Raw genomic sequence first — 20,757 nt, forward strand, 5'->3', positions numbered from 1 at the left:
TGAGAGACAGTGTGATACACACAGTGCCAGAGTGTGACACAGGCAGTGCCAGAGTGTGATACAGGCAGTGCCAGAGTGTGATACACACAGTGCCAGAGTGTGATACACACAGTGCCAGAGTGTGATACACGCAGTGCCAGAGTGTGACACAGGCAGTGCCAGAGTGTGATACACACAGTGCCAGAGTGTGATACACACAGTGCCAGAGTGTGACACAGGCAGTGCCAGAGTGTGATACACACAGTGCCAGAGTGTGATACACACAGTGCCAGAGTGTGACACAGGCAGTGCCAGAGTGTGATACACACAGTGCCAGAGTGTGATACACGCAGTGCCAGAGTGTGATACACGCAGTGCCAGAGTGTGATACACACAGTGCCAGAGTGTGACACAGGCAGTGCCAGAGTGTGATACACACAGTGCCAGAGTGTGATACACACAGTGCCAGAGTGTGACACAGGCAGTGCCAGAGTGTGATACACACAGTGCCAGAGTGTGATACACACAGTGCCAGAGTGTGACACAGGCAGTGCCAGAGTGTGATACACACAGTGCCAGAGTGTGATACACACAGTGCCAGAGTGTGACACAGGCAGTGCCAGAGTGTGATACACGCAGTGCCAGAGTGTGACACAGGCAGTGCCAGAGTGTGATACACACAGTGCCAGAGTGTGATACACACAGTGCCAGAGTGTGACACAGGCAGTGCCAGAGTGTGATACACGCAGTGCCAGAGTGTGATACACGCAGTGCCAGAGTGTGATACACGCAGTGCCAGAGTGTGATACACGCAGTGCCAGAGTGTGACACAGGCAGTGCCAGAGTGTGATACACACAGTGCCAGAGTGTGATACACACAGTGCCAGAGTGTGACACAGGCAGTGCCAGAGTGTGATACACACAGTGCCAGAGTGTGATACACACAGTGCCAGAGTGTGACACAGGCAGTGCCAGAGTGTGATACACACAGTGCCAGAGTGTGATACACACAGTGCCAGAGTGTGATACACGCAGTGCCAGAGTGTGATACAGGCAGTGCCAGAGTGTGATACACACAGTGCCAGAGTGTGATACACGCAGTGCCAGAGTGTGATACAGGCAGTGCCAGAGTGTGATACACACAGTGCCAGAGTGTGATACACACAGTGCCAGAGTGTGATACACACAGTGCCAGAGTGTGACACAGGCAGTGCCAGAGTGTGATACACACAGTGCCAGAGTGTGACACAGGCAGTGCCAGAGTGTGATACACGCAGTGCCAGAGTGTGACACAGGCAGTGCCAGAGTGTGATACACGCAGTGCCAGAGTGTGATACACGCAGTGCCAGAGTGTGATACACACAGTGCCAGAGTGTGATACACACAGTGCCAGAGTGTGACACAGGCAGTGCCAGAGTGTGATACACACAGTGCCAGAGTGTGATACACGCAGTGCCAGAGTGTGATACAGGCAGTGCCAGAGTGTGATACACGCAGTGCCAGAGTGTGACACAGGCAGTGCCAGAGTGTGATACACACAGTGCCAGAGTGTGACACAGGCAGTGCCAGAGTGTGATACACACAGTGCCAGAGTGTGATACACACAGTGCCAGAGTGTGATACACACAGTGCCAGAGTGTGACACAGGCAGTGCCAGAGTGTGATACACACAGTGCCAGAGTGTGATACACGCAGTGCCAGAGTGTGACACAGGCAGTGCCAGAGTGTGATACACACAGTGCCAGAGTGTGATACAGGCAGTGCCAGAGTGTGACACAGGCAGTGCCAGAGTGTGATACACACAGTGCCAGAGTGTGATACACGCAGTGCCAGAGTGTGATACACACAGTGCCAGAGTGTGATACACGCAGTGCCAGAGTGTGATACAGGCAGTGCCAGAGTGTGATACACGCAGTGCCAGAGTGTGACACAGGCAGTGCCAGAGTGTGATACACACAGTGCCAGAGTGTGATACACACAGTGCCAGAGTGTGATACACGCAGTGCCAGAGTGTGATACACGCAGTGCCAGAGTGTGATACACACAGTGCCAGAGTGTGACACAGGCAGTGCCAGAGTGTGATACAGGCAGTGCCAGAGTGTGATACACACAGTGCCAGAGTGTGATACACGCAGTGCCAGAGTGTGATACACACAGTGCCAGAGTGTGACACAGGCAGTGCCAGAGTGTGATACACACAGTGCCAGAGTGTGACACAGGCAGTGCCAGAGTGTGATACACACAGTGCCAGAGTGTGACACAGGCAGTGCCAGAGTGTGATACACGCAGTGCCAGAGTGTGACACAGGCAGTGCCAGAGTGTGATACACGCAGTGCCAGAGTGTGATACACGCAGTGCCAGAGTGTGATACACGTAGTGCCAGAGTGTGATACACACAGTGCCAGAGTGTGATACACGCAGTGCCAGAGTGTGATACACGCAGTGCCAGAGTGTGATACACACAGTGCCAGAGTGTGATACACACAGTGCCAGAGTGTGATACACGCAGTGCCAGAGTGTGATACACGCAGTGCCAGAGTGTGATACAGGCAGTGCCAGAGTGTGATACACACAGTGCCAGAGTGTGATACACGCAGTGCCAGAGTGTGATACAGGCAGTGCCAGAGTGTGATACACACAGTGCCAGAGTGTGATACACACAGTGCCAGAGTGTGATACACGCAGTGCCAGAGTGTGATACACACAGTGCCAGAGTGTGATACACGCAGTGCCAGAGTGTGATACACACAGTGCCAGAGTGTGACACAGGCAGTGCCAGAGTGTGATACAGGCAGTGCCAGAGTGTGATACAGGCAGTGCCAGAGTGTGATACACACAGTGCCAGAGTGTGATACACGCAGTGCCAGAGTGTGATACACACAGTGCCAGAGTGTGATACACGCAGTGCCAGAGTGTGATACACGCAGTGCCAGAGTGTGATACACACAGTGCCAGAGTGTGATACACGCAGTGCCAGAGTGTGATACACACAGTGCCAGAGTGTGATACACACAGTGCCAGAGTGTGATACACACAGTGCCAGAGTGTGATACACGCAGTGCCAGAGTGTGATACACACAGTGCCAGAGTGTGATACAGGCAGTGCCAGAGTGTGATACACACAGTGCCAGAGTGTGATACACGCAGTGCCAGAGTGTGATACACACAGTGCCAGAGTGTGATACACGCAGTGCCAGAGTGTGATACACGCAGTGCCAGAGTGTGATACATGCAGTGCCAGAGTGTGATACACACAGTGCCAGAGTGTGATACAGGCAGTGCCAGAGTGTGATACAGGCAGTGCCAGAGTGTGATACACGCAGTGCCAGAGTGTGATACACACAGTGCCGGAGTGTGATACAGGCAGTGCCAGAGTGTGATACACGCAGTGCCAGAGTGTGATACACGCAGTGCCAGAGTGTGATACACACAGTGCCAGAGTGTGATACACGCAGTGCCAGAGTGTGATACACGCAGTGCCAGAGTGTGATACACGCAGTGCCAGAGTGTGATACACACAGTGCCAGAGTGTGATACACACAGTGCCAGAGTGTGATACACGCAGTGCCAGAGTGTGATACAGGCAGTGCCAGAGTGTGATACACGCAGTGCCAGAGTGTGATACACGCAGTGCCAGAGTGTGATACACACAGTGCCAGAGTGTGATACACGCAGTGCCAGAGTGTGATACAGGCAGTGCCAGAGTGTGATACACACAGTGCCAGAGTGTGATACACACAGTGCCAGAGTGTGATACACACAGTGCCAGAGTGTGATACACACAGTGCCAGAGTGTGATACACACAGTGCCAGAGTGTGATACACACAGTGCCAGAGTGTGATACACACAGTGCCAGAGTGTGATACAGGCAGTGCCAGAGTGTGATACACGCAGTGCCAGAGTGTGATACACACAGTGCCAGAGTGTGATACAGGCAGTGCCAGAGTGTGATACAGGCAGTGCCAGAGTGTGATACAGGCAGTGCCAGAGTGTGATACACACAGTGCCAGAGTGTGATACAGGCAGTGCCAGAGTGTGATACAGGCAGTGCCAGAGTGTGATACAGGCAGTGCCAGAGTGTGATACAGGCAGTGCCAGAGTGTGATACACGCAGTGCCAGAGTGTGATACACACAGTGCCAGAGTGTGATACAGGCAGTGCCAGAGTGTGATACACACAGTGCCAGAGTGTGATACACACAGTGCCAGAGTGTGATACAGGCAGTGCCAGAGTGTGATACACACAGTGCCAGAGTGTGATACACACAGTGCCAGAGTGTGATACACGCAGTGCCAGAGTGTGATACACGCAGTGCCAGAGTGTGATACATGCAGTGCCAGAGTGTGATACACACAGTGCCAGAGTGTGATACAGGCAGTGCCAGAGTGTGATACAGGCAGTGCCAGAGTGTGATACACGCAGTGCCAGAGTGTGATACACACAGTGCCAGAGTGTGATACAGGCAGTGCCAGAGTGTGATACACGCAGTGCCAGAGTGTGATACACGCAGTGCCAGAGTGTGATACACACAGTGCCAGAGTGTGATACACGCAGTGCCAGAGTGTGATACACGCAGTGCCAGAGTGTGATACAGGCAGTGCCAGAGTGTGATACACACAGTGCCAGAGTGTGATACACACAGTGCCAGAGTGTGATACACGCAGTGCCAGAGTGTGATACAGGCAGTGCCAGAGTGTGATACACGCAGTGCCAGAGTGTGATACACGCAGTGCCAGAGTGTGATACACACAGTGCCAGAGTGTGATACACGCAGTGCCAGAGTGTGATACAGGCAGTGCCAGAGTGTGATACACACAGTGCCAGAGTGTGATACACACAGTGCCAGAGTGTGATACACACAGTGCCAGAGTGTGATACACACAGTGCCAGAGTGTGATACACACAGTGCCAGAGTGTGATACACACAGTGCCAGAGTGTGATACACACAGTGCCAGAGTGTGATACAGGCAGTGCCAGAGTGTGATACACGCAGTGCCAGAGTGTGATACACACAGTGCCAGAGTGTGATACAGGCAGTGCCAGAGTGTGATACAGGCAGTGCCAGAGTGTGATACAGGCAGTGCCAGAGTGTGATACACACAGTGCCAGAGTGTGATACAGGCAGTGCCAGAGTGTGATACAGGCAGTGCCAGAGTGTGATACAGGCAGTGCCAGAGTGTGATACAGGCAGTGCCAGAGTGTGATACACGCAGTGCCAGAGTGTGATACACACAGTGCCAGAGTGTGATACAGGCAGTGCCAGAGTGTGATACACACAGTGCCAGAGTGTGATACACACAGTGCCAGAGTGTGATACAGGCAGTGCCAGAGTGTGATACACACAGTGCCAGAGTGTGATACACACAGTGCCAGAGTGTGATACAGGCAGTGCCAGAGTGTGATACACGCAGTGCCAGAGTGTGATACAGGCAGTGCCAGAGTGTGATACAGGCAGTGCCAGAGTGTGATACAGGCAGTGCCAGAGTGTGATACACGCAGTGCCAGAGTGTGATACACACAGTGCCAGAGTGTGATACACACAGTGCCAGAGTGTGATACAGGCAGTGCCAGAGTGTGATACACGCAGTGCCAGAGTGTGATACACACAGTGCCAGAGTGTGATACAGGCAGTGCCAGAGTGTGATACACACAGTGCCAGAGTGTGATACACACAGTGCCAGAGTGTGATACACGCAGTGCCAGAGTGTGATACAGGCAGTGCCAGAGTGTGATACACGCAGTGCCAGAGTGTGATACACACAGTGCCAGAGTGTGATACAGGCAGTGCCAGAGTGTGATACACACAGTGCCAGAGTGTGATACACACAGTGCCAGAGTGTGATACACGCAGTGCCAGAGTGTGATACAGGCAGTGCCAGAGTGTGATACACGCAGTGCCAGAGTGTGATACACGCAGTGCCAGAGTGTGATACACGCAGTGCCAGAGTGTGATACACACAGTGCCAGAGTGTGATACACGCAGTGCCAGAGTGTGATACACGCAGTGCCAGAGTGTGATACAGGCAGTGCCAGAGTGTGATACACACAGTGCCAGAGTGTGATACACGCAGTGCCAGAGTGTGATACACGCAGTGCCAGAGTGTGATACAGGCAGTGCCAGAGTGTGATACACACAGTGCCAGAGTGTGATACACGCAGTGCCAGAGTGTGATACAGGCAGTGCCAGAGTGTGATACACGCAGTGCCAGAGTGTGATACACGCAGTGCCAGAGTGTGATACAGGCAGTGCCAGAGTGTGATACACACAGTGCCAGAGTGTGATACAGGCAGTGCCAGAGTGTGATACAGGCAGTGCCAGAGTGTGATACAGGCAGTGCCAGAGTGTGATACACACAGTGCCAGAGTGTGATACACGCAGTGCCAGAGTGTGATACACACAGTGCCAGAGTGTGATACAGGCAGTGCCAGAGTGTGATACACGCAGTGCCAGAGTGTGATACAGGCAGTGCCAGAGTGTGATACAGGCAGTGCCAGAGTGTGATACACGCAGTGCCAGAGTGTGATACACACAGTGCCAGAGTGTGATACACGCAGTGCCAGAGTGTGATACACGCAGTGCCAGAGTGTGATACAGGCAGTGCCAGAGTGTGATACACACAGTGCCAGAGTGTGATACACACAGTGCCAGAGTGCGCAACCTGTTTTCTATCACTGTTTAAATTTTTATATCACTGTTTTAAATTTGGATGAGAATATAGGAGGCACGGTTAGTAAGTTTGCAGATGACACCAAGATTGGTGGCATAGTGGACAGTGAAGAAAGTTATCTCCGATTACAACTGGATCTTGATCAATTGGGCCAGTGGGCTGATGAATGGCAGATGGAGTTTAATTTAGACAAATGCGAGGTGATGCATTTTGGTAGATTGAACCAGGGCAGGACTTACTCAGTTAATGGTAGGGCGTTGGGGAGAGTTACAGAACAAAGAGATCTGGGGGTACATGTTCATAGCTCCTTGAAAGTGGAGTCACAGGTGGACAGAATGGTGAAGAAGGCATTCGGCATGCTTGGTTTCATCGGTCAGAACATTGAATACAGGAGTTGGAATGTCTTGTTGAAGTTGTACAAGACATTGGTAAGGCCACACTTGGAATACTGTGTGCAATTCTGGTCACTCTATTATAGAAAGGATATTATTAAACTAGAAAGAGTGCAGAAAAGATTTACTAGGATGCTACCGGGACTTGATGGATTGAGTTATAAGGAAAGGCTGGATAGACTGGGACTTTTTTCTCTGGAGCGTAGGAGGCCGAGGGGTGATCTTATAGAGGTCTATAAAATAATGAGGGGCACAGATCAGCGAGATAGTCAATATCTTTTCCCAAAGGTAGGGGAGTCTAAAACTAGAGGGCAGAGGTTTAAGGTGAGAGATACAAAAGTGTCCAGAGGGGCATTTTTTTTCACACAGAGGGTGGTGAGTGTCTGGAACAAGCTGCCAGAGGTAGTAGTAGAGACGGGTACAATTTTGTCTTTTAAAAAGCATTTAGATAGTTACATGGGTACGATGGGTATAGAGGGATATGGGCCAAATGCGGGCAATTGGGATTAGCTTAGGGGTTTTTATAAAAAAAAGGGCGGCATGGACAAGTTGGGCCGAAGGGCCTGTTTCCATGCTGTAAACCTCTATGATTCTATGACTTCCCATTTTTAATTCCACTGACTTCAAACATTTTAATCGTTCACACACAGTTCGGAATGACGTTCTGCTCCGCCCACTGAAACATTCGGCTGCAACTGAGGGGAGGGGCTGAGGATTTCCTCATTTCACTCACTGCAGTGGTGTGTTGTGGGTAATGGAGTTAACTGCTGACCTCTCACCCCCGAATCCCGCTCATCTCCTCTCCCTAGTTCACTCTCTCTCTCCGCGTGGAATCTTACCAGAGTCTGGCAAAGTGTTGGTTCCAGTGAGAAAACTGCGGTGAATTCTGCTGGAGTCGGTGATGGAATCTCACGGAATATTCAGCCTCTTTAACAATTTTATTCCCACGTGAATCCCGCTGCGCTCACAGTGATCTCGCTCGGATTCACTCACCCTGGGAATAATCTCTGCAATCATTGGGAGCTCCATATAAACGTCTCCCAGCACTCGGTCCAGATCCAGTCGAGGGTATGGCTGCCAGGAAAACAGCTGGCAAGGAGCAGGACCTGTCCAGGGGCAAATTGGGGGCAACGGACAAAAGTGAGAAGCCTCAACACATGCAGCCATTGTATAAGCCTCACATCATGAACCTGTCTCCTCTCAGTTATGCCCCAGGCTGAAGGATCTGAATTCCTTGGCAGGAGGAGCAGCCAGGGTCCTCACACCTCCTGGAGACCACAGAACAAAGCAGCTCTGAGGGACACTTCTCAGACCCCACCATTGAAGATGCCTCACAGCTGTCCCCACAGTCGGCACAGCGCAGACACTCACACCTCCGAGGGTTCACAAAGTGGACAGCCTCTGGTAGCACAGTGGTTAGCACTGCTGCTTCACAGCTCCAGGGTCCTGGGTTCGAATCCCGGCTCGGGTCACTGTCTGTGTGGAGTTTGCACATTCTCCTCGTGTCTGCGTGGGTTTCCTCCGGGTGCTCCAGTTTCCTCCCACAGTCCATAGATGTGCGGGCTAGGTTGATTGGCCATTCTAAATTGCCCCTTAGTATCCCGGGATGCATAGGTTAGAGGGATTAGTGGGTAAATATGTAGGGATATGGGGGTAGGGCCTGGGTGGGATTGTGGTTGGTGCAGACTCGATGGGCCGAACGGCCTCTTTCTGCACTGTAGGATTCTATGATCCACAGCCCAGAGGCAGGGACATCCCAGGAAACCGGCACTCGGAGGGATCCGGAACCCAGGACACTGCTGAGACCCAGCTGATGCAGTGCCCCTAGGCCCGGTCGTCCCACAGCTGCTGGAGCTGCGAAGGCAGAGACGCATCCAGTGGAACTCACTGACAGAGTGCGCATGTCACCTGCTCCACTGAGGGATGAGAGCGGGTGTCAGGAGGTCATGATCACACTGGAGGGGGTAGAGCTCGAGGCAACAGGGCCCAGACTTGTGTGGGGGCCAGAGCAAGTTCCCCTGCACACTCCCTACCCCAGGGCTGCTCAGTCTTCCGATTCTATCCATCCTTTGGTTTCTAATGAGAGAGTGGGGGAGAGAGGATAGCCAGACTGGGTAGAGGTGGGTTCATCATTTGCCCTGTGTTTGGAGGGCAGAGGGGAAACATTTCATTTCCAATGGTTAGTGTTTGCTGCTGCCTGTCTTTGGCAGTGAGACACAAGGGGATTTTCTTCACAAACACATGGAGAACACTTTCCCAGCCGGCTAGTCTTATCAATTGTTGATGAGCTTCTGTCCAGGCCAGGCGACTGCCGGCTTCCTGCCCTCTCTGGAGCCAGTAAAGGAGGTGATAAGCCACGGGGAAGATTTCTCAGCAGGCTGGAGCCAACTCTATCGGCAGCTCCAAGTGGCACTGGGACATTTTCCACAGTTACCCGCACAGATCTGCTTTCTGAATGTCGATAAGGGCACGGGGGCAGGTGGAGAGTGAGCAGAGACTGTTTCCGTTAGGAATCCCGGCACAGGGAGAGGTTTCGAGTTACTGTTTTCCCGGGACAGGCCGGGTGGTCAGCTCGTCACCTCCAGCTTCCTGACAGACGAAAGCTTCACAGTTTTGTGTTTAGATTGACCAGATTCAAATATCAGCTCCTGATAGAGGAGGTGATTACGTTACGATTCTGGGAGCTGGGAGATGCTGAAAGATCTGCTCTACACAGTAGCATTTGTTTGGTTTCTTTCCTCAGGTCCTGACGGGCTGCTTAAGGCAGTGATTAAAGCAGTTCTCAATCCTGGAGCCTATTCCACATTTGCGTGTCTGTGTGCCCCAGCGCGTCGCTTTAAGAATATTTTCATTACTTTGGTAATGTCTTATTCCTGCTCTTCAGTTCCCAAGCTCAGTTTCACACTATAATCACAGCTAACAAATGGAATGTCGAGTAATTACTCAGACTGCGTTGAACAGTGTTAGTGTGTATTGCTCTGGGCCTCTGGGGAACAGTCACATCTCTGAGTCAGAGGGTTGAATGTTCAAGTCCTACTTCAGGGACATACATGATCACAAAAACTCAGACCCCATTGTCGGAGCTGACAACTTTCAGATGATAGATTAAATGTTCAGGTGGGTGGAGAGATCCCATGGCAGTATTTAGAAGAAGGGCAGGGGTGTTCTCTCCAGTGTCCTGGTCAATATTTATCCTTCAATCGCTATCATAAAAAACAGATTACCTGCTCCTTATCACTTTGCTATTTGTGGGATCTTGCTGTGTGTAACTTGGCTGCTGAGTTTCCCACGTTGCAACAGTTCAAAATGACCCGATAGGCTTTGAGATGTCCTGAGATTGTGGACGGTTGTTTTGTTGTTGGGTTGAACATCCCTTGCTGTGAATATCCATGAGAAAAGCTCCTTCTCAGGCTGGGTACACATTCTGGTTCCACATTTGTGACCAATCTTAATCGGTGATATTCCAGAGCGTCAAGAACCAAGGGTTCTCGAAACTGCCAAGTGTGACCAGAATGTTCTGAGCGATAGAGAACAATAGGTGTCTCTGTGCACTCCCATACCACACAACCTGGCTCTTGTAATTAACCCCACAACACCAGGTTAAAAGCCAACAGGTTTATTTGGTAGCACAGCTTTCGGAGTGCCGCTCCTTCATCAGGTGAGTTTCTTATCCAATCCACCTTTCTGAGTGGACTTACATTTTCAGTGGGGATATTGGTTTGGGTTTTTGGGGTCGGACAGGGAGAGGACATATTCCCTTTTCTTCGTGCTCTGCCTCTTCTTTTGGCTCATGTCCAAACCCTTGTTGCCCCCATGGTGACTTGCCCTTACATTGTGGCTTGTTATCTTCTTCCCTCCTGGACTTTTTCCTTTTTATATATTGCTCATGTTAGTTTTTTTCTTGTGTGGGGCCATGGATGGGGGGTATAGTTGTCTGGGGGGGGAAGAAGTTGTGGGAGGGGCGGGGAAGGTGTTAGCTGGGACCTCTAGAGGAAGAGGGTCGTGGGTTCGTGGGTTCCACTGTATTTCAGGTGTTTGGGGGGAGGCGGTTGTTGAGGTGGTGTGTGTTAGGGGAATGGGGCTGTTAGGTTGGGGACCTATGTTCTATTTCTGGGGGTTGGGGTGGATGTCAAGCTGCTATGTGTGCGTGTTGGAGAGTTTTTGTTGGGTTTTTTGGCTGGGGAGGTTTTGTGTGCCTATTGCTGAGTCAGACTTTGGGATCAGGAATGTGGTCTTCCTTCTTTCCACCCTCCCTCTCAGGGTGTAGGGCCATTGTTTCTCAAAATCAACTTGATTTTGTGTCTGTGCCCTGTTTGAGAGCACATTTCCACTCCATCTGATGAAGGAGCAGCGCTCCGAAAGCTAATGGTATTTGCTACCAAATAAACCTGTTGGACTTTAACCTGGTGTTGTTAAAACTCTTACTGTGTTCACCCCAGTCCAACGCCGGCATCTCCACATCAGTGTTAGGATACACAGGGTTTGTGAGCAATCTGCTGTGACTAGATTCTAACCATTAATCTTTGCCCCAGTTTTTTGCAGAGACTGAGCTGGATTAGTCTGTAACAGTGAAGGATCCCCAGTAAACAAGGGTAGTAACTGTAACTTTGTGCGTTAATGGGACGCGGACCTCTATATCTACAGGACTAGAACACAAGGGGGTAGAAATCTTGGTTCAACTACACAAAAGCCGTGGTTCGAGCACTCCCAGACTCACTGAGCAGTTCTGGACATCACACCTGAGCAAGGATATATCGACCTTGGAGGGAGTGCAGCGAAGATTCACCTGCACCTCAAGGGCTAAATTACAGGGAGAAATTAAACAAACTAGGGTCGTATTTCCAGATATTTGCCAGATTAACAGATGATTTCATCCAAGATATTAAGGGGAAGAGATTGAGAGAAACTATTTGCACTGGTTGGTGAGGGGGTGCTGGGGTGGGGGGGTTGCGGAGGTGGGAAGGGGCAATCTAGGATTGAGGGACAGAGTCTAAAATGAGAGGCAGACCTTTCCGGAATGAAACCAGGAAACACTTTTACACACATAGGCTGATAGAAATTTGGAATTCTGTAAACGTCAATTGATGCCAGATTAATTGATCATTTGAAATCTGAGATTGAAATATTTTTGTTAACCAATGGTATGAAGGAATAGGAGACAGATGCAGGTATACTGAGTCACATGGCATCATCTGCCAGGATCTCATTGAGCTGGAGGGGCTGAATGGCCTCCCCTTATTCCATGGTAACATTGCATTAGCAGCCTACTGGCCAGTATACACCTCACCTGATGCCCTTTCCATTAATCACAGGGGCTGAATCTTGTGCTTTGAGGAAAGATCAGTGAGAGGTGAGTCAATCTGCTTCACATCTCCCCCTTTTCACTTCCCGCTTCTCCCTTTTCCCCAAGACTCCTGCTCAATATCTACCCCAATGGAAGGTCAAACCAGGCAGGCTACAATTCAGAAGGGAAATTGCATTACATTCACCTCACATCAATGTTATCAACGGCCAAAGTCTTCCAAAATGTTCAGTAGAATAGAGACTGTGAGGCCTGGGGTAAGAGAATTGAAAACAATAGTCAAACAGCCCTTTAATCAAGTTTCAGATGAAGTCTGTTGGTGGAAAATGACAGCGCGCTGTTGGTGATGTGTTAATGTAACATGTCCTGTTATCTCCATTTGCCACCAGGCTGAGGTTTATTGTGGACATTGAACAGAATCCTGCACTGCCCACACTCTACTCTCTCACTCCTCCCACTCTTAGTCCTTTGTGTGGCAATCGTCTTGCTAATTACTGCGGAGACTGTTTAGAGTCAGACAGACTCCCACTTACAGCCAGAAATTGGCAACTGCTGCAGAACGGGAGGGGGAGAGAGAGTGGGACAGGGGAAGAGGGGGAATGCTGGGTGGATGGGGGGCAGAGAGTGCTGGGGGAGGGGGAGAGAGTGGGGGTGGGGAGGGAGAGTGGGGGTGGGGGGGGGGAGGGGGGAGAGAGTGTTGGGGAGGGGGGGATAGACGCAGAGGAGTCTGAGTCTCCACCGCCCAGCCTCACAGACCATGTGAAGTGCCTGTTTGCATTAGGAGAGACGGGTGCTGGAGAGGAGCGAGGAGCCAGGAGATAAGGGAGGGTAGAGGGGAATGTTTTGTTGATGGAAAAGCAATCCAGCACGGGTTGATCCTGCAGTGTTGGTGAGATTTGAATTTGTTACAGGGTTAAAGACTGACTGAACTGTCGCTGGTGACCCTTGGATCTTTCACATGAGAATTCTGCAAAAACACTTTGAAGATTGTGCACATTGTGCTGTAAATAAAGGAAGCATCTGATTGTGGGCTGGAAGTGGCTGTGATTGTATGAGAGGCAAACACTGAGTTCTGGGTGAACAGACGCACTTGCTACGTTAAGGAGTTGCAGATGAGCCTCACAGCTTTCACATTGGACAGCCTTAGCTCTGGATTTGACAGGCTGTTGCTGATGTGGAGACAGACTGTTTACCTCCACCTGTTCTGGACACAAGTGTGGCTCGCCACTGATTTTAACTGATTGCTCCCATTTTCTGGGAGTTTTCCAGTCTTTTGATCAGCAGGAAGGCCACTTATTGTCCTGGGAATCTCCAAACACTGCTCCCCTTTCGCTCACTAACAATCCACCACCTCACACCAGTAGAGTTTGGTACCAAGGTCCTCAGTGTGAATCAGCTTAAACTGCTGACCTTGTGTCTGTGCGAGAGGGAGAAACTGAGGTGGGTGCCCCTTCATCCTGCCAGTGGGCAGTGCCAGTGGGCAGTGCCAGTGGGCAGCGTTAGCGGGCAGTGAACAAGAACAAAAAAAATTATAGCACAGGAACAGGCCCTTCGGCCCTCCCAGCCTGCATCGACCATGCTGCCCCGACTGAACTAAAACCCCCTACCCTTCCGGGGACCATATCCCTCCATTCCCATCCTATTCATATATTTGTCAAGATGCCCCTTAAATGCCAGTGGGCAGTGACCAGTGGGCAGTGTTAGCGGGCAGTGCCAGTGGGCAGTGTTAGTTGCCAGTGGGCAGTGTTGGTGGGCAGTACCAGTGGGCAGTGGGCAGTGTCAGTGGCCGGTGGGCAGCCAGTGGGCAGCGCCAGTGGGCAGTGTTGGTGGGCAGTACCAGTGGGCAGTGGGCAGTGTCAGTGGCCGGTGGGCAGTCAGTGGGCAGTGTTAGTGGGCAGCCAGTGGGCAGTGCCAGTGGGGCAGTGTCAGTGGGCAGTGAGCAGTGTTAGTCGGCAGTGTCAGTGGCCAGTGTCAGTGCTGTGTTCTGGGTAATAAGCTTGTAAACATCGCAATGTGTTCCCAATAAAAGTTATGTTAGTTTGTAACAAACCAGCTCCGACCTCAATTACACTTTACAATGGTCCCTTAAAAACATCAAATCCACTTCCACCCAAACTCAAGTTCTTATTAAACCCTCTGACCCCAGACTGACAAAAAAGGTTAGCTCTGAAGAAGAGTCAGATTGGACTGGAAACGTGAACTCTGTTTCTCTCTCCACAAACACTGCCAGACCCGCTGGGATTCTCCAACATTTTTTGTTTTTATTTCAGATTTCCAGCAAATGCAGAAAGTTGCTTTTATTGCAAACGGGTTTTTCTGAATCGAATCATAGCATTTAGTAATTTAAAAGAGGAATCACGCACATTAACATTGAAGCAATGCATTGTATTTATAAAACATCTTTGACATAATAAACAGCCCAAAATCCTTCACAGGAACAGAATCCGAGGAAAAACAACCCTAAAGAAGCAGATATTAAGGCAGATTATCAAACCCTCAATCAAAGAGTTTTAAGGAGCATCTTAAAGGAGAGGCACCAGGGGAGAGAGAGGAGGGAGGGAGAGAGAGGAGGGGGAGGAGGGAGAGGAGGAAGAAAGAGAGGTGGAGGAGGGAGAGGTGGAGGAGGGAGAGGTGGAGGAGGGAGTGGTGGAGGAGGGAGAGGTGGAGGAGGGAGTGGTGGAGGAGAGAGTGGAAGGCGAAGTGGAAAGGAGGGTGAGGAGGATGAGGTGGAGGAGGGAGAGGAGGGAGAGGCTCGGCGACAGGTGTGAGAGGGGAGGGGTGTGAGCAATTAGTGGTGGGGTCACCTGTGGTTGTCCCCCTCCAAAACAAGTATATTGTTTTGGATAGTGTGGAGGAGGATGACTCTCCAGGGGTAAGCCGCAGTGACCAGGTCACTGGCACAGAGTCAGGCTCTGTGGCCCGGAAAGGAAAGAGAGGGGTTAGGAGAGCAATAGTGGTGGGGGATGCGTCGGTTAGAGGCACGGACAGGCGATTCTGTGGGTGCGAACGGGACTCCAGGATGGTAGTCTGCCTACCTGGTGCTGGGGTACTGGATGTCTCTGAGCGGATAGGAGACATATTAAAAGGGGAGGATAAAGAAATGGATGTCATTGTACACATTGGTGCAAATGACGTAGATAGGAAGATCAGGGGGATCCTACGAGAGCAATTCAGGGAGTTGGGAAATAGACTAAAAAGTAGGGCCTCCAGGGTGGTCATCTCTGGGCTGCTCCCAATGCCTCGTGCCAGTGAGGCTAGGAATAGGGAGTTAGTACAATTGAACGCTTGGCAAAAGGACTGGTCCAGGAGGGAGGGCTTCATATTCCTGGATCACTGGGAAGTTTTCAAGAGAGGAGGGCACCTGTACAAGAAGGATGGGTCACAACTAACTTGGAAGGGCACGAATATCCTGGCTGGGAGTCACTATGTTGGGGGTATACTACAGGCCCCCCAACAGCCCAAGGGAAGTGGAAGAATGGATATGTCAGGAGATAATGGATAGGTGCAGGAAAAATAGGGTTGTTGTAGTGGGAGACTTCAATTTCCGTGGTATAAACTGGAAATCGCGTAGGGCTGGGAGTCTGAATGGGGAGGAATTTGTAAAATGCGTACAGGAAAGTTCTTTGGAACAATATGTAGATAGCCCGACTAGAGAGGGGGCTATACTGGACCTGGTACTGGGGAATGAGTCCGGTCAGGTCTTCAAAGTTTCGGTAGGGGAACATGTGGCAAATAGTGACCACAATTCTGTTAGCTTTAGGATAGTGATGGAAAAGGATGAGTGGTGTCCCAAGGGTAAGGTGTTGGATTGGGGGAAGGCTAACTTTAGTGGGATTGGGCAGAAATTGGCAGCTCTTGATTGGGAGAGGCTGTTTGAGGGTAAATCCACATCTGGCATGTGGGAGTCTTTTAAGGAACCGTTGTTAGGGCTGCAGGATAGGCATGTGCCTGTAAAAAAGAAGGATAGGAAGGGTGGGATTCGAGAACCGTGGATAACCAGTGAAATTGAGGGATTGGTCAAAAAGAAAAGAGAGGCGTACGTTAGGTCCAGGCAGCTAAAAACGGAGGGAGCTCTGGAGGAGTACAAAGAAAGTAGGAAAGAACTCAAACGAGGAACTAGAAGGGCAAAAAGGGGTCACGAAATGTCCTTGGCAGACAGGATTAAGGAGAATCCCAAGGCACTTTATTCATACGTTAGGGACAAAAGGGTTGTCAGGGAAAAAATCGGACCTCTCAGGGCCAAAAGTGGGGAATTATGCTTAGAGCCCAAAGAAGTAGGGGAGATCCTAAATGAATACTTTACGTCGGTATTCACAAAGGAGAGGGATGTGTTGACTGGGAGTGTCTCAGAGGGGATTGTTGAACCGTTGGAGAAAATCTCCATTACAAGGGAGGAAGTGTTAGGTTTTTTAGGGAATATAAAGACTGACAAATCCTCAGGGCCTGATGGAATCTATCCAAGGCTGCTCAGGGAGATGAGAGATGAAATCGCTGGGCCTCTGACGCAAATCTTTGTCTCGTCACTGGACACAGGTGAGGTCCCAGAGGATTGGAGGATAGCTAATGTGGTCCCGTTATTTAAGAAGGGTAGGAAGGATAACCCGGGAAATAATAGGCCGGTGAGCTTGACATCCATGGTAGGGAAGTTGTTGGAGAGGATTCTTAGAGATAGGATGTATGCGCATTTAGAAAGGAATAAACTCATTAACGATAGTCAGCATGGTTTTGTGAGAGGGAGGTCATGCCTCACTAACCTGGTGGAGTTTTTTGAAGAAGTGACTAGAATGATTGACGAGGGAAGGGCCGTGGATACGGACTTTAGTAAAGCGTTTGACAAAGTCCCTCATGGTAGGTTAGTGCAAAAGGTTGGATCTCATGGGATAAAGGGGGAGGTGGCTAGATGGGTGGAGAAATGGTTTGGTCACAGAAGACAGAGGGTGGTAGTGGAAGGGTCTTTTTCCGGCTGGATGCCTGTGACTAGTGGTGTTCCGCAGGGCTCTGTATTGGGACCTCTGCTGTTTGTGATTTATACAAAACGATCTGGAAGAAGGTGTAACTGGGGTGATCAGTAAGTTTGCGGACAACACGAAAATGGCTGGACTTGCAGATAGTGAGGAACATTGTCAGAGGCTACAGAAGGATATAGATAGGCTGGAAATTTGGGCAAAGAAATGGCAGATGGAGTTCAATCCAGATAAATGCGAAGTGATGCATTTTGGTAGAACTAACGTAGGGGGGAGCTATACGATAAATGGCAGAACCATAAAGGGTGTAGATACGCAGAGGGACCTGGGTGTGCAAGCCCACAGATCCTTGAAGGTGACGTCACAGGTGGAGAAGGTAGTGAATAAGGCATATGGCATGCTTGCCTTTATAGGACGGGGCATAGAGTATAAAAGTTGGGGTCTGATGTTGCAGTTGTATAGAACGTTGGTTCGGCAGCATTTGGAATACTGCACCCAGTTCTGGTCGCCACACTACCAGAAGGACGTGGAGGCTTTAGAGAGAGTGCAGAGGAGGTTTACCAGGATGTTGCCTGGTATGGAAGGGTTTAGTTATGAGGAGAGATTGGGTAAACTGGGGTTGTTCTCACTGGAAAGATGGAGGATGAGGGGTGACCTAATAGAGGTGTATAAAATTATGAAAGGCATAGATAGGGTGAACGGTGGGAAGCTTTTTCCCAGGTCGGTGGTGACGTTCACGAGGGGTCATAGGTTCAAGGTGAAGGGGGGGAGGTTTAACACGGATATCAGAAGGACGCATTTTACACAGAGCGTGGTGGGGGCCTGGAATGCGCTGCCGGGCAAGGTGGTGGAGGCGGACACACTGGGAACGTTTAAGACTTATCTAGATAGCCACATGAACGGAGTGGGAATGGAGGGATACAAAAGAATGGTCTAGTTTGTTCCTGTGCTGTATTGTTCTTTGTTCTCGGTGGAGGAGGGAGAGGAGGAAGAGGAGGGAGAGGAGGGTGAGGTGGAGGAGGGAGAGGGGGGTGAGGTGCAGAGGTATCACATACAAGAGATGAAGCTGCTTCATCAAGTTAGTTAGCAAATTCCAAACTCTGAATAGTATCATAAATGTTGTGGTCATGTTCCTGGATTAATAATCGCAGGGATGTGAGTTCAAATCCTGCTGCGGCTGTTTGGGAATTGAAATTTAGACAGAATCCCTACAGTGCCTTCTGCACCATTCGGCCCATCAAACCTGCATGAAAAAATAATCCCACCCAGGCCCTAACCCCGTAACCTCATGTATTTACCCTGGCTAGTCCCCCTGACACTAGGGTTAATTTAGCCTGGCCAATCCTCCTAGCCTGCACATCTTTGGATTGTGGGAGGAAACCGGAGCACCCGGAGGAAACCCACGCAGACACGGGGAGAATGTGCAGACTCCACACAGACAGTGACCCAAGCCGGGAATTAAACCCGGGTCCCTGGCGCTGTGAGGCAGCAGTGCTAACCCACTGTGCTACCGTGCGTCCATTTAGTGAATTAAAATAGTGACAATAAAAAGTGACAGTGAAAGCCAGCTGGTTCACTTTTCCCTCTTCTGGGTGGAAGCCTCTGGAGCCACCACTCAGCTGCATCTAAAGATGAACAGTAGTTCTGGAAAGCCCACCAGCACCCAGGCAACTGGAGACCGAGAGTCACTGGCACCATGTCCCAGGGAATGTTCAATTCAAGAGGCAGACCCAGCGTTTCAGTCCCTCTAAATTATTCCAGATCCATCCACTGACAACACAGAAATAATTGAAAGGACAGTAAATGTTCCAGATCCCCTTCATCACGAGGGATTGTTGAGGGAGAGACTCTGATTTAAAAAAGAAACACAGTCATATAAATACAACATGGAAAAAGGTGTTTCAGTCTCAGTTCGTTGATTCCTACTTGGGAATGAAAGTGTTAAGGGAAGTCCAATAATCAAAGGAATAACTGGAGATCATTATTGTATAATCGGTTGCTGGTTGCTGGAGAAACATTCTTCCTGTCAATGGGAGAGTTACTGAATGTTGTGCGTGTCCACAGCAGCTGAACCAGTTCTTGGTTTGTGTGTAAATGTCGTTACTAATTTAATTCTCACTCCAGCTGCAGCTGGATTGTTCAAAGCTACATTTATACTGACCAGAATCACCAACAGCTCCAGAAAACTCACGTGGAGACACTGGGCAAGGGACCTCTTTGATATCTGGGTAAACTGGCAGATAATGTGTGACTGGGTCCTGGACAAACAGTCTGACAAAAGAAAGGGGAATGGGGGGGTCACAGGAGGCAGTGGAGACCTGATTGGAGGGATTCAAACATGGAATTCTGGGAAAAATGGGAATTGGTTTGGGAAGAGAGAAGATCTTCATAGAGTTTGGCAAGGAGAGAGAGGACAGTGACTGTCATTTGTGAAGATGGAAGGGTCAAGATTGAATGAGAAGGAAGCTGAGAATTGTTAACAATAAAAGCAGATAGAGAGAAGGGGGGGGGGTGTCGAGAGGGTGTCTGTTTTAGTGGGAAAGTGACCAGAAGGGTCTCATGGACAATGTGAGCTGGAGAGGGAATATGGGAACCAGGAGAGAAACTAGAGAGAGGTAAGCTTGGAGCTTGGAGTGAGTTTGCTTTGGTTCGGAGCAGAGAAAGCATTCGCTGAATGAATGCTTTTGAACTTTGGGATAGGAGTCTACAGCTTTTCACACTCAGTGAGGGTGAAGGAGGGGGCACAGGAGACAGATTTAAGGAGATAGTTTGTTTTGGTGAAAAGAAGCCAGGAGCTATCCTTACAGTGAGGATAATCCTGGAATATCGGGTGGTTTTTGTTGAGGCAATGGCAATTGATGTGGCAGTTTTAGATCTGGTGATGATGAATTTCGAAACCACTTGTGCACCTGATATGTTTACGGGGCTGTATCATTGGAGAAAGGGTGGCGCTCCCAAACTGACAATGAGAGGCAGGTCTGCTGGGTGGAATGTGGTCGCACACCCAGGGACCATTGGTGTAGTGAAGCGGCTGGCGTCAGAGGACCAGTGGGGGGAATTAAGGTTCCAGTTCAAGGATTCTTCCAAGTGTGACATGAAGTCCTGAACATTGACTATTATAGCTGGGAGTCACTAGCCAAAGAGAGAAATGGCAACATCCCCATGGGCTAACATCTCCACAAGCAGTGGCTACAGCAGATTGGCAACAGGTTGCAATGTTGAAAACAGCAATGGCACTTGGCACCTTCATGTGTGGCATCTGAGGCAGAAGCTGCCTCCCAAAGGATTGTCGCCTCTATCGAGCAGCAGAAGAAGCCGGGTGAAAACAGCCCACCCCCAGATGGGTGTTTGTTGTGTCCACCATGTCTGGAAGATGGAAGGATGCTATCTAATTGTGGGGGAAAGCAAGACAGGCGAGAGCGTAAGGCTGTTATTGGCACAAAGTGCTTC

This window comes from Mustelus asterias, chromosome 7 (assembly GCF_964213995.1).
Source record: "Mustelus asterias chromosome 7, sMusAst1.hap1.1, whole genome shotgun sequence".
NCBI lineage: Eukaryota > Metazoa > Chordata > Chondrichthyes > Carcharhiniformes > Triakidae > Mustelus > Mustelus asterias.